The sequence below is a fragment of the Dermacentor andersoni genome, chromosome 4 (assembly GCF_023375885.2).
Source record: "Dermacentor andersoni chromosome 4, qqDerAnde1_hic_scaffold, whole genome shotgun sequence".
NCBI lineage: Eukaryota > Metazoa > Arthropoda > Arachnida > Ixodida > Ixodidae > Dermacentor > Dermacentor andersoni.
In genome coordinates, this window is record NC_092817.1 from 11520920 (window position 1) to 11533104 (window position 12185).

Genomic DNA, 12185 nt, shown 5'->3' on the forward strand with positions numbered 1-12185 from the left:
TTAAACATCATGACATCTCCGATAGTGCTAGTAACCATTGTGGGGTCTCATGCGTGCTCTTGGGACAAAGTAATGACACAATAGCGCAATCAATCAAAAGGGCATTTATTGCACCCTTCATACGCTAATGCCTGCTAGCCGAATTACTACCCATAGAACATGCCGACGGGCGCCCGAGAAATCGAGGAAGTCCGACTCACCCGTGACCGCATAGCGAGCGAATGTGCTCGCCCCCGAGCTGGACAGCAAGGCCCTAACCAATCAGGGGTACGGTCAAGCGAACGGCGGCGCGTTTGAACGATCTCGTTCGTCTATTCCAGCTCCTAAGCCTTTCGCTGGACGGTTCCGCGAAACGTGTCGGCGCATGCGTGGAACGTCCGCACCCTCACCGATCCTAAGCCAAAGAGGGAGACACTCCATTGAACCTCTTTCTCACTCGTAAAATTTCTGGGCCCATGGCCACCGAAAATAGCACATCGAAAGCATTGAACACACTTGAACATTTTTACGAAGAGACAGGCATCCTTAACAAGTACTAGACATCGCACTGAATAGTCACACGACGATAGTATAACTTGCGCCTGTTATTTGTACATATTAGCGCTTGTAAATTGTGTTCTTTTTTTTTGTGTTCTGTGCGTCCAATATGTTAACTCTGTGTAATTCCTCATCTGTTTATATGCTCATCACAGCCTACATCACGGCCGCTTGTGTGTGTTTGTGACTTTGTTTACAAACTCATTGTGCTGCAACTTGCATTTAAGTTTTGCATTGATATGTTCGGGGTGTTTGACTCTATGCTGTGAATTTCTGACCCTATGACGTGGTTTCCTTTCATTTTCTTTCATATGTTTTTATACTGTTGTTCCCGCTATGCGAAAAGGAGTAGCCGTCACCATTATAAGGTAACTACGTCTCCTTCTTTTACTTTCATTCCAATCAAAAGAAAGGGAGAGCCTACTACTCCCCTTTGGCGCCCCAATATAACCCCTCCGTTAGGAGGCGTTAGCAGCACAACGCCCCATCGCTGTCTCCCGTCCAGCGCCGGCGCTTAGCTACGCGGAAAGCCGGATTACAGAAGACGTGAGAGCCATACGAGGAAAACATCCTCATAGGACACGTGAAAGTCGAGCATCCCCACACCATATTTCGCTGAGCAATGATCATAAATAACCGCTTTTAGACGGTGAATGCCCTTGTGTCTGTATTCACAAGAGAAGATCACTCCAACATACACATTCTTCCTGATCATGATCTTCATGATTCTTCCTGATCCTTCTTCGGGCTCCTAGTAAGGTCAAGTCTGAAACTCATTGCAAACCTGAATATTTCTACAAGCACTGGTGTCGACACGAATAACGCTAAAATATTAAAAACAGTATGAATCTCCAGTAAAATTATTTGTCTCATCTGCCAGCAATGACTAACATCTGGCAAAATGGAAAATCGCAAAGATCATCGATGTGTTTAGTAATGGAAACACAAACTCACCCGAAAGCTAGCGTCCAATTTCGGTGACACGCATTTGCTCTAAGTTACTTGAGCGCATTATCGCTTCTCACATTTACTGTCAGCTCGATCCTTATTGTTTCTTTTTTCCTGAATAGCACGGTTTCCTTAAAGGGCTGTCGCGTGGCACGCACCTGCTACAATTCCCGACTGACTTACATTTCAATATTGAAGCTGAGCTACCAGCAGACGGCATCTTGTTTAGAGCTTGCTAAAGCTTTTGACCGCCTTGCACATTTCCGTTTTTTCTCAAAATTATCTGCTCTTTAGTTAGTCTTTAACACTTTCGTGCATTACCTTTTTTTACAGCGAAGCTGTTAAAGGCTAGTTTCCTCACTATTGTGTCCGCGTGTAGGCAAAATTATCATCATCATCAGCAATGGCTCGAGCGTCGTCGTCTTCTTCCACAGCTGACTCCGTTGCCGCTCGTTATTCCAGCGTGGAATTTTTCTCTTCTGTCGTCGTAATGGGGAGGCCGCGTTTACGGGTACATGAGCCATTGCTTAAGGGGGTATGTGCTATTTATTGTCTGACGTGACGGACCGATTTAATTTTGAAGCAATTAAGTTGAAAGAATCACAAGCCGCAATGGCGGGCGGATGCTGCCAACCCCGCCATTGAGCGAACTCGAGACATCGAACGCAAGCGACAACGGCGGACTGCAGGCATACCGTGACTGACGTCGTTCTCTCCATCGCAGCCGAGCGCGTGTGTAACCTCATTAAGAAATATTAAGAGGTAACCAATAATTGGGGAAAACTTTAATGAACCGTGAGGATTTACCCCCAGTGATAAATACTGGGGCCGCACGTTTCAGCTTCGCTGGTTAACCATCTGTACGGAGTGCTTGGGCAGATATTTTTTTTTTAGCCAGCAATTCACAACAGTTAACAAATGCACTTCCTTATTCTGTACCTCAAGGAAGCATTCTTGGACCTTAATTGTTTACAATATACATTAACTATTCGCCCATAATATATCGTATCTTTGCGGGTGCGCACAATTACTCTCCTCTTATTCTTATCTTTCCTGCGCTTCCCATGTGTAGAATAGCCAACTGAGCTAGAGCTTGGTTAGCCTCCCTGTATTTCTTTATTGTCTCTCCTTCTCGCTCACGAATCTTTGCTGACGACTGCATCATTTACCACTCAATTAATTCTATACATGACCATGCCGATGTCTTAAGGGATCTTAACCTGATTTCACTTTGGTGTAATAAATGACAAATGACACTTAACTTGACTACATGTGAAGGTTATACCTTTCAGTCTCCAAGCGCATCAATTCTAACTTTTCATACCTCATAGATAGCACAGTTATTTGTCAGGCATCAGTATAGAAGCCTTTAGGTATTACGCATCTCATACATAATCACTACAGCATCAAGCGCCTACGCGGAAGAACCCACGCTTTCGATTCATCAGCACTTCCACGTACCCTCGTTCTTTGGAATTATGATGGAGACAGTGTAGCAACCATCTGCATCCAGCACTTGTCACATGATCATGCTGCGCAACTATTTTCTCAAGTGACACCGCGGCGTCGGCTATCATTGCTCCTCTGTCTCACAATGTATCTTTTTTTTTCTATTGAGTAATGTTTAGGTTGTTGGGCCATTTACTATGACTGACATTTGTATTATGACAGCTTTTTATTTTGGTTTGTTCTGTATTTGCAATTTATGCTACATTCACACTCATTTTCTTATAGCGTCGTATACTTTGCACCTTGTGATGTGTGGTGTGCGACATGGTGCGGTGATCGGGACAGACAGGAGCAGACGACAAGGAGTGCGCGCGCCGAGTCAAATTCCGTGCTGGAAGGAGGAAAACGACGACGCCGAAGAGCGTCCGGCACGTGAACGCGCGGCGCAAGAAAAGCAACTAAAAGAGGAAAAGCCAACCAATTAGGAAAGACCACGGGGCGTGAGGCAGCCAATTGGAGAATGCCTAATCGACCAGAGAGAAGAAAATGGATGTGGCTTAGCTAAGGTTAAGCCCAGGATGCGAAGCATACTAGCCTTTATTTTAGTTGTTGAACCACTGTTTAGCCTGGTGAACTGCTGTTGCTTGGCTATATTTGGTTCGGCTAGACGAAGAAACAACTCATGCAGGCGAGCGCACGAGCTGAGACCCGACTATGTAGCTACGCGGTCGCAAGCGAGCGCACGAGTTGAGCCTCCGCTTTTGCAGCTGTTATGACGTCATATGGTAGCTACGCGGCCGCGCGTGGCGCAGCAAGGAAGAGCGTGGTTGTGCGGCTAGTATGCTTCGCATAAAAAGCGTGGTGCGCTGGCAGAAGGGGGGAGACACAGGGGGAGACGCCGGGAGAGTTCCAGGAAGCGATGCCAGAAGGAGGTTAACCAACGGACTGGGAGTTGCGCCGGTCTCACCAGAGGTCGTGGTGTAAGCTGGTTGACCGGGCGACCGGAGCGCGCCAGCTCTGGCTTGGAGAGGTAAAGCAGGCGGCTTGGTGGCACAAGCAGACGGTGGCGGCGTTCTGGTCGGGCAGCTGGGTGTAGAGCTCGGGCCCGTAGCCCGACTGCTCTCGTCCTGCCCACGGGCACAGAAGCTCGAACGCCGGCCTCGGGCAGCACGCGGCACGACAGACGGGGGCGGCGTTCTGGCCATGCAGCTGGCGTAGAGCTCGGGCCCGTAGCCCGACTGTTCTCGTCCTGCCCACGAGCATGGAAGCTCACCGCCCCTGAACAGCTGGCGGCACGCTCGGGTAGACGGGCGACGCACAGGAATGGGCTGGCAGGAGGCCCCAGTCGGGTGAAGTCCTGGTGGCTCGAGTCCGAAAGCCGACGGCCCGTCTTCAGCTCCCGGTTCGGTGGTTGACCTCCTCCTGGCGTCGCTTCCTGGAACTCTCCGGGCGTCTCCCCTGCGTCTCCCCACTTCTGCCAGCACACCACGCTTTTTCTTCTCTCTGGCCGATTAGGCATTCTCCGATTGGCTGCCTGACGCCCCGTTGTCTTTCCTAATTGATTGGCTTTTCTTCTTTTAGTTGCTTTTCTTACGCCGCGCGTTCACGTGCCGGACGCTCTTCGGCGTCGTCGTTTTCCTCCTTCCCACGGAATTTGCCTCGGCGCGCGCACTCCTTGTCGTCTGCTCCTGTCCGTCCCGATCACCGCACCATGTCGCGCACCACACATCACACACCTATGTATGTTTTTGCATCCGAGTTTTGCCTTGTACAATTCTTTTCATTACCATGTATACTACATTGTATTATTGTTCTTTACAGTTCAATATAATTAATTAAATTCTGGTGTCTTACGCGCCGAAACCACGATCTGGCTATGAGGCACGCCGTAATGGCGGGCTCCGGATTTATTTCTGACCAGCTGGTGAGCTTCATGGTGCGCGCAATGCGCGGCACATGAATTCCTTGCATCGATGTCGTTCCTTGTCCCCCTTACTCAGTACCCTATTGGGCCTGTAAGATATTTTGAATAAATAAATGAATAAATACATAAATAAATACGACATGTTTATATTAGAGAACACACAGACGAGGTATACCTTGCTTCATGAGTGCGTAAACGATGGTCAAGATGCAATGAGCTAATTTACTTCTGCCTCTTGTGCAATACATTTAGTTCACTGTTTGACACTAGTTCAACCTAATCAACCTCACTCGTTCGACTGTATTGCCTTTATCTTGCTAGCTGGAATTCAAATGATGTGAACAGGACGGATACAAGAACGACCCAGTCATTATCGATCGGCAACCATATCGCGACTGACAAACATACCGCGACCCACGTTCACTCAACGCTCTTCAACGTCAGTCCCGTTCCCTATAGTTGTACAAATAAAGAATATTGATGCCACAATTAAATTCTCTGCCATGCATTTTCAACGAGCAGAGTGAGGTTATTGAAGCTAAGAAAATAAAAATGCATTTAAAAAATGCCAGAGGCGCTCAAAGGACCAAGCACTAACGACGATAGCAACGTGTAGCGTTGCGCCTGAACTCTTCGGAAGGTCTCGTTGGCGCGACGCAGCAGGCAAGGCTGTGTGGAAGGAACAGTACCCTGCGGAAACAGGCGTCTCAGAACGTTTGCGCGATGAGGAGCATCACCAGTGACATTGCAGACGTCGCACACCTCGACGGAGACGAGGCCGACCGTCGGCCTCAGTGAGCGCCCTGTGACAACGTTAGAGTGGCGTTTACCGTTCGGTCAAGACCGCCGCTCCAGCACTGAAACTCCAGTGTGCTTACTAGTGTGCGTGCGCACAGCACTCGCGCGAGAAGCGCTAAGGCACGCTTGGTCTTGGCGCTCTTGGTCCGCTATAACCGAGGCGATTGAGCGTAGCGTTGACGGTGCATCCACTTAGCTTCGTGAATTTCGCAGCCATGATCACTGCGCGTCTCTGAAAACCCTCTGCGCGCAAGCCGCGCATCCGCCGTCAGCGGGACAGCAGGACAACGGAGGCGGCGGGGCCTCTGTAATTTATATCCCAACCACAACAACCCCACAAAGCATGACACACCGTCGTTTAGTTGCACAGGCGTGCTTTTCTTCTCGGGTGGCTTGAAAAAACTGAAGACTGAAAGAACACAGCCAGGTATGCACGCAATTGAACCTTTCGTTTCTTTTTTTCTTGCCTTTCTTTTCGGTTTTTCCTTTTCGATAAAAAAACGTTGAACGCTTTGAGATGAGAGTCTCGTCCCCGGCTCATGTACTCCCGCAACCGGGGCTCAGAATCCCACCAAGCCACGGTTTGCCAGTAAAGAAGCCGGCGGCACGCGGTAACAGCAGCGGGGCCAACGTCGACACAAAAGGATTTTCGCCTTCGCGCGAGCGAGCCACAGCGTTGAGCAGTGGAACGCACCCATAGCCCGTGCGCTCCCCTGGCAGCGAAGCTCTGCTCGCCGGGGGCTCTCCGCGCGCCTGCTTACTTCTTTGCACGCACCACATCGTGTCGTTGTATTAAAGAACCGAGCTGTGTGCGCATTCCATGTCTGGAACTTGTGGCGTGGAACAAATCGGATTGAGAGAAAGAAACGTACGCACACAGGAATACAGGAAGAAAGCTGCGCGCCACGTCACCGCCCCCGGCACTTCCACGGACAAGAGAGCTTGCGGGGTTTGCTTAACGTTCTTGTAAATCTCGGCTGCTACCACTCTTCACGTCCGCCATGTTCGCGACAAACGATGTGTGTGTGTGTGCGTGCGCGTGTGTGCGCGTGCGTGCGTGCGTGTGTGCGTGTGTGCGTGTGTGTGTGTGTGTGTGTGTGTGTGTGTGTGTGTGTGTGTGTGTGTGTGTGTGTGTGTGTGTGTGTGTGTGTGTGTGTGTGTGTGTGTGTGTGTGTGTGCGTGAAGTGAAGTGAAGTGAAGTGAAGTGAAGGGAAGGGAAGTGAAGTGAACCAGTGAAGTGTTATCCAGTGTTGTTTGTAAGCTCTAACTTTTATGTATAACTTGATAAAAGGAAAGCAACGTCTTGTGCTTCCAGTGAGATGGCCTATTACTTTGTGGTTACACACGAAAGTGACAATAATTGCTAGATCACATTACATGAAGAAGCAAGAGTAAGCATGACGCGTTTCTTTATTTCCTTTCTACAGGCGTACATATTTTATTCCAGGTTGGTTCCTCCAGGATCACCTTCATACTGACACGTGTACTTGTTTATCGCGGGACCATGTTTCATCGTTTAACAAATGTTATCGCTCAGCGTGAAAATACCATTGTTCGTCATAGCGTTCGCGCAAAAGTGTCTGCGAAACAATTCCAGATATCGAAGCCGCACCTACGGTAGGATCTCCATCGCCCATGTCGGTCACAGCGACGTTATGCGGCCTTGTTCTATTAGCGATGTTCACCATAATACCAAGTGGAGGGGGAAGAAATGCCGTGTCAGACTGCCCGGGGATGATGATGATCAGAATGATGACGACCTTAGTATCTTTGGCACATACCCGCTCACCGGGAATGGCCAACTGCACGATGATGATGATGATGATGATGATGATGATGATGATGATGATGATGATGATGATGATGATGGTGATGATGATGGCGGCCTCATGTTATGGCTCATACCCACACTGGGGGATTGGCCAAGAATTGCGGGCTGAAACGATTACCTATTCTCTTGAAGTGTTACAAATTCGAAGAAAAAAAGAAAGAAAAGGAAACATACAAAAACAAACAAATTACAAGAGAACAATCAAAAAAGTTGTTCGTTGTGTTGACTGTATGTAACCGCAAAGGGCATCAAACACGTCCCTGTGACTGGCCCCTATAGCTGACACACCGAAAGATAGTATGATTTCTGATGATAACATTAACCCTAATTTAGCAAGCGGAAGTTCTAGATGTCTTTTTCTTAACAATTTGTATCGCCGACATAAAAAAAAAATAGTGATCTAGTGATTCTGTTTCTTCGCAGTATGGACACATAGCGTCAGACCAGTCCTGTGTAAATATATGTTTAATGGAGAGACACGGCAGCGTAATCTCATGATCGCTACTTCTGATTGTCTTGATGGACACCACTCGATTTTCCACGGAAATTTTAGGCGTTCATATTCTGTCCATATTGTTATTGATTCATTGACATCTCTATGCATTGAATATTTTCTAGATCTAATTGCTGTTATGTGCGCCACTAATGGAAGAACCGGCATTATAGGTCCACTCAGGGATGCTCGCGCTGATAAGTCTGCCATTTCATTTGAATGTAAGCCACAGTGGCCAAGTACCCATAATAGTTTTAGGGAATTCAGCTGTGGAGGAACTAACGTTAGAGAAACGTCTTGAGAGTTGGCGAATTGGATGAAGCTGTAAGCGAAGTACAGACCGAAGGGGAATCTCTTATAATAAGCGCACTTATTGAGTTCGAAGAACGTTTCCGAAGCGCTAAAATAACGGCTAAAAGCACGGCTTCAAAAACGGGTGTGAAATCTGGCAATCTCAAGGAGAATGACCAGCCAAGTAGAAGCGATAAAATGCCTACGCCCGCCTTTTCGTTGTTCACTGAAACGTCTGTAGCTATTATGTTATTCGTTTGTACGTTTGCGAGGTAATCTTGCAACAGGTTATTTAAAAAAGTGGCTGATTGAAACTTAGAGTTTGGGGAGAAAATGTCGTCAAAATCTACCTTAATATTCTGATTTGATTCGATAGAATTACCTCTCGCGTGTTCACATTCAGGCTATCTAATTGTTTTTTGCACGAATACAATCTGTGGAGTGTGAAGGCGAGGCCAATGAGCAAGAAAGAAGGAATTTGGATCATTAATAAAGGCGTATTCAGATCGTCTAAGCTGCAAGCTGTAGAATTTCAGAAATGCTTGAATTATTAAGATGCGAAATCTGGAGGGCAATGTTGGAAGGCGCGCTTCTTGATAGATAACATTAATAGCCCCAAACCTGGGGAGTCCCAGGCACAGGCGTAGGGCCTCACGCTCCAAGAGAACCATAGGCTTTATTTTATAAGCAGGGCCGCCTGAGAACAAGACACAGCCAAATTCCAATATGGGGTGCATATACATTTTGTAAATCATCAACAGTGAATCCCTACGTAGTCCATATTGTCGGTTACTCATTCTGCGCAGAATACCTAAAGCACGTTGTGCATTACACGCTACACTTTCTATGTGTGGACTCCAGTTGAGTTTTCTATTATATATGATCCCCAATATTTTAGACTCAACCTGTGGAATGGGTTCTTGCTTATAAGCTATAGAAATTGAAATAGGGTCCATGACCAGGAACAATAAAATTGCGCTTTTGCTTAGATTTAATGACATACAAATTGTCTGAAGCCATACCTCAAGCATACTCACGTCTCTTTGTAATTTTTGGTATAAAGCGTTAACGTCACTGTCAGCCGCAAAGAATGCAACGTCAGGACATACACGTAAACGTGCACATCCTGACAAGTGGGGATGGAGCTCAATAATATATTAAATAATATTGGGAATTGGACTGCTCCTTGGGGAACACCGCGAGTCTGTCTGAATTTAGACGAGGAACATCCGTCCTTGAAGCAATAAAATTCTCTTGATCGCAAAGATTCTGCCAACTACGTGGTAATATAGTTTGGTAAATTACGACGCTGCAGAATATCCAGTAAAATTGAATGTTCAGCGCTGTCATAAGCTTGAGCTATATCTAATTTCACTAAAGCAGAATATTGTCTCCTTTTCCGGGCAAGTTGGATGCGGCTCTCTAAATCAGCATGGGTACACCATATTGAGCAATTAGCTCTGAAGCCTATTTAATTTGGACTTAATATTAAATTATCCGTCATACAGATAGTAATTCTGCAATGTAATACCCCCTCTATCAGTTTGACTATATTAGAAGTAAGAGAAATAGGTCTTATGTTTTCTATGTTATAACCAACTCCTTGTGTTTTAGGTATCGGGATTACTTTAGCTACTTTCCAATCGTAAGCTATCCAGGCTTTGTTTAAGGAACAGTTTGTAACGTTTAGAAGGTCTCCAGGAGATAGATAGAATAAAATTTTTATCATGTGAACGGTACTCTTATCAGGACCAGCGGCTGTCAAGGATAAGTTTCGAATCACTTGAGCTAATTCAGGCAATGTAACTTCAGTAAACACTGATGTTGGAGCTGACTTTTGCAAATTATAGGACAAAGATGACGTGAATCTACTCTCCAAGCGTTTAGCAAGGAGTTCAAAAGATTTTCACATTTCATTGGGAGACAGATTGACATTGACACATTAGTTGGCGATGGCAGAATTTTCCGATATTTCATTCCGATATCTAAACAACGATTTTTTGTTTTTAGATTTAGAAAGGAAATCGTAGTGTTTCCTATCATAATCTCATTTAGCTTGAGCAACTGTACGTTTAAATACAGCAGCGTGAAATTTGTAATCAGACCAATTTTCGGAGGACTGGTTGTAAAGGATCTGCTTCCAAGCTACCTGTCGGCGTCGGTGGTCTCGCGCGTAGTCTATATTCCACCAAGGGTTATGAGATGCTTTCTTTGCAGATGTAACACTAAATTCAGCCTTTTTGTATGTTATTTTAATTACCGCACAAAGCTTCATACCCTTGGTGTCTTCATGCTGTTCAGTATAGGAAGCGAAATGTACCTTAAGATCGGATTTAAATTTATTATAATCTACAAATACGCGTACCTGGGAGCATGATGGCATAATCGGGCAAGCAATTTCAAACATTATTGGAAAGTGGTCACTGTTGGTGGCACAGTCCAAGGCTGTCCAGGATGAGCTAGTGAGGGACGAACTTACCAAACTTAAATCCAATGCTGAGCGGGACTGTTTACAAATATATGTAGGAATTCTAGAGTTCAGACAAGAAAGATTATTATCTATTGTCCAATGCCATAAGTGTTTGCCACATTGGTCAGTTCGAAAGCCCCAGCACGTGTGATCAGAGTTTAAATCTCCAACAAGAATTTTGTCCTTACACCATGAAGTCACTGCTGAATCCAAACATCGAGTGTTCTGCACACCTGCAGGAAAGTATAAATTTATGAACGAGAAAGGTAGACACCCTGGTATAGCTATATCTAATGCAAAAATTTTACTTTCGGGAGTCATATGCTTATATGAGATCTTTGCCTTAAGGCTAATTCTGTTAGTGATAAAGAAAGCTAAACCTACGCCCTTCGATAGATGGTCCAGTCGGAAAGATCGGTAGGTATTTTATTGAAAAGACTGATGTCCTGAAAGCCATGTTCCTTGCGGCGCAATAATATCCGGGAAGAATTTCGACGATGGATACAATTTATATGTTGCTGCAGAGTGTATTCATTGGCAATTCCAATGAAGAATTTTGAGGAGTCCTATGGTTGCGAAAGTATTGACTCAGTAACTGCCTTACTTAAAATGCTTTCCTTTAAGAAATCTTCCTTTGTAAGGCTGTCTTTCAAATATTGTTTTGTCTTTGACTGTGTTAGAGTCGTAGCTTTTTTGACAAAGGGGATCTACATCGCTTTAACGATCGAGGATCTATGTCCATTTCATCTGCGCCCTGTGTGTTATCATTGAAGCCTGCGCATTGGCTCTGGTTGATATCGACAGATGGGCCTACAATTTGGGCATCTTGGGACGCCGAATTGGCGGTTACTTCTTTATTTAAAGAACATGGACAGTCAGTTATTTGAGAAGTTATACCAACTGCTGTTGTTGTTACGAATATCTGCGCCATCTGGCTAGTTAGCATTTCTGTCAAGGGCTCGCAAAGGTTTCCAGCTAGACGCTCCATAGCTTTTTCCATTGCTCTTTCGACAGCATCAGCAATAGAAAGTGAAAGAGACGGATCCGTTGCTACCGCCTGGCCGGCTGTGACACTAGCGTATCCCTGTGTCCTAGCATGAATTTCAGTTACGGCTTCTCTACGGGAACAACGTCTTCGTTCAATGATTTCCAGGATTTGAATTTCCCGTGCCTTTGCTGAGCAATTAGAATAATTAGCAGAGTGCGCGTCATTGCCGAGGCAGCACCTTTCTTCCTTGCTTTTGCACTCACTAGGATTGTACTCTTCACCACAAATTCGGCACCTCGAAGCAGACCTACATCATCTTAAGATGTGTCCATAACGCTAGCACTTCACAAACTGAAGGGGACGAGGGGACAGAGGTTCCACTCTGTATAGATTAGAGGACATGCCTTAATCTCTGACGGTCGAATTGTACCTGCAAATGTGGCTATGACCGACTCA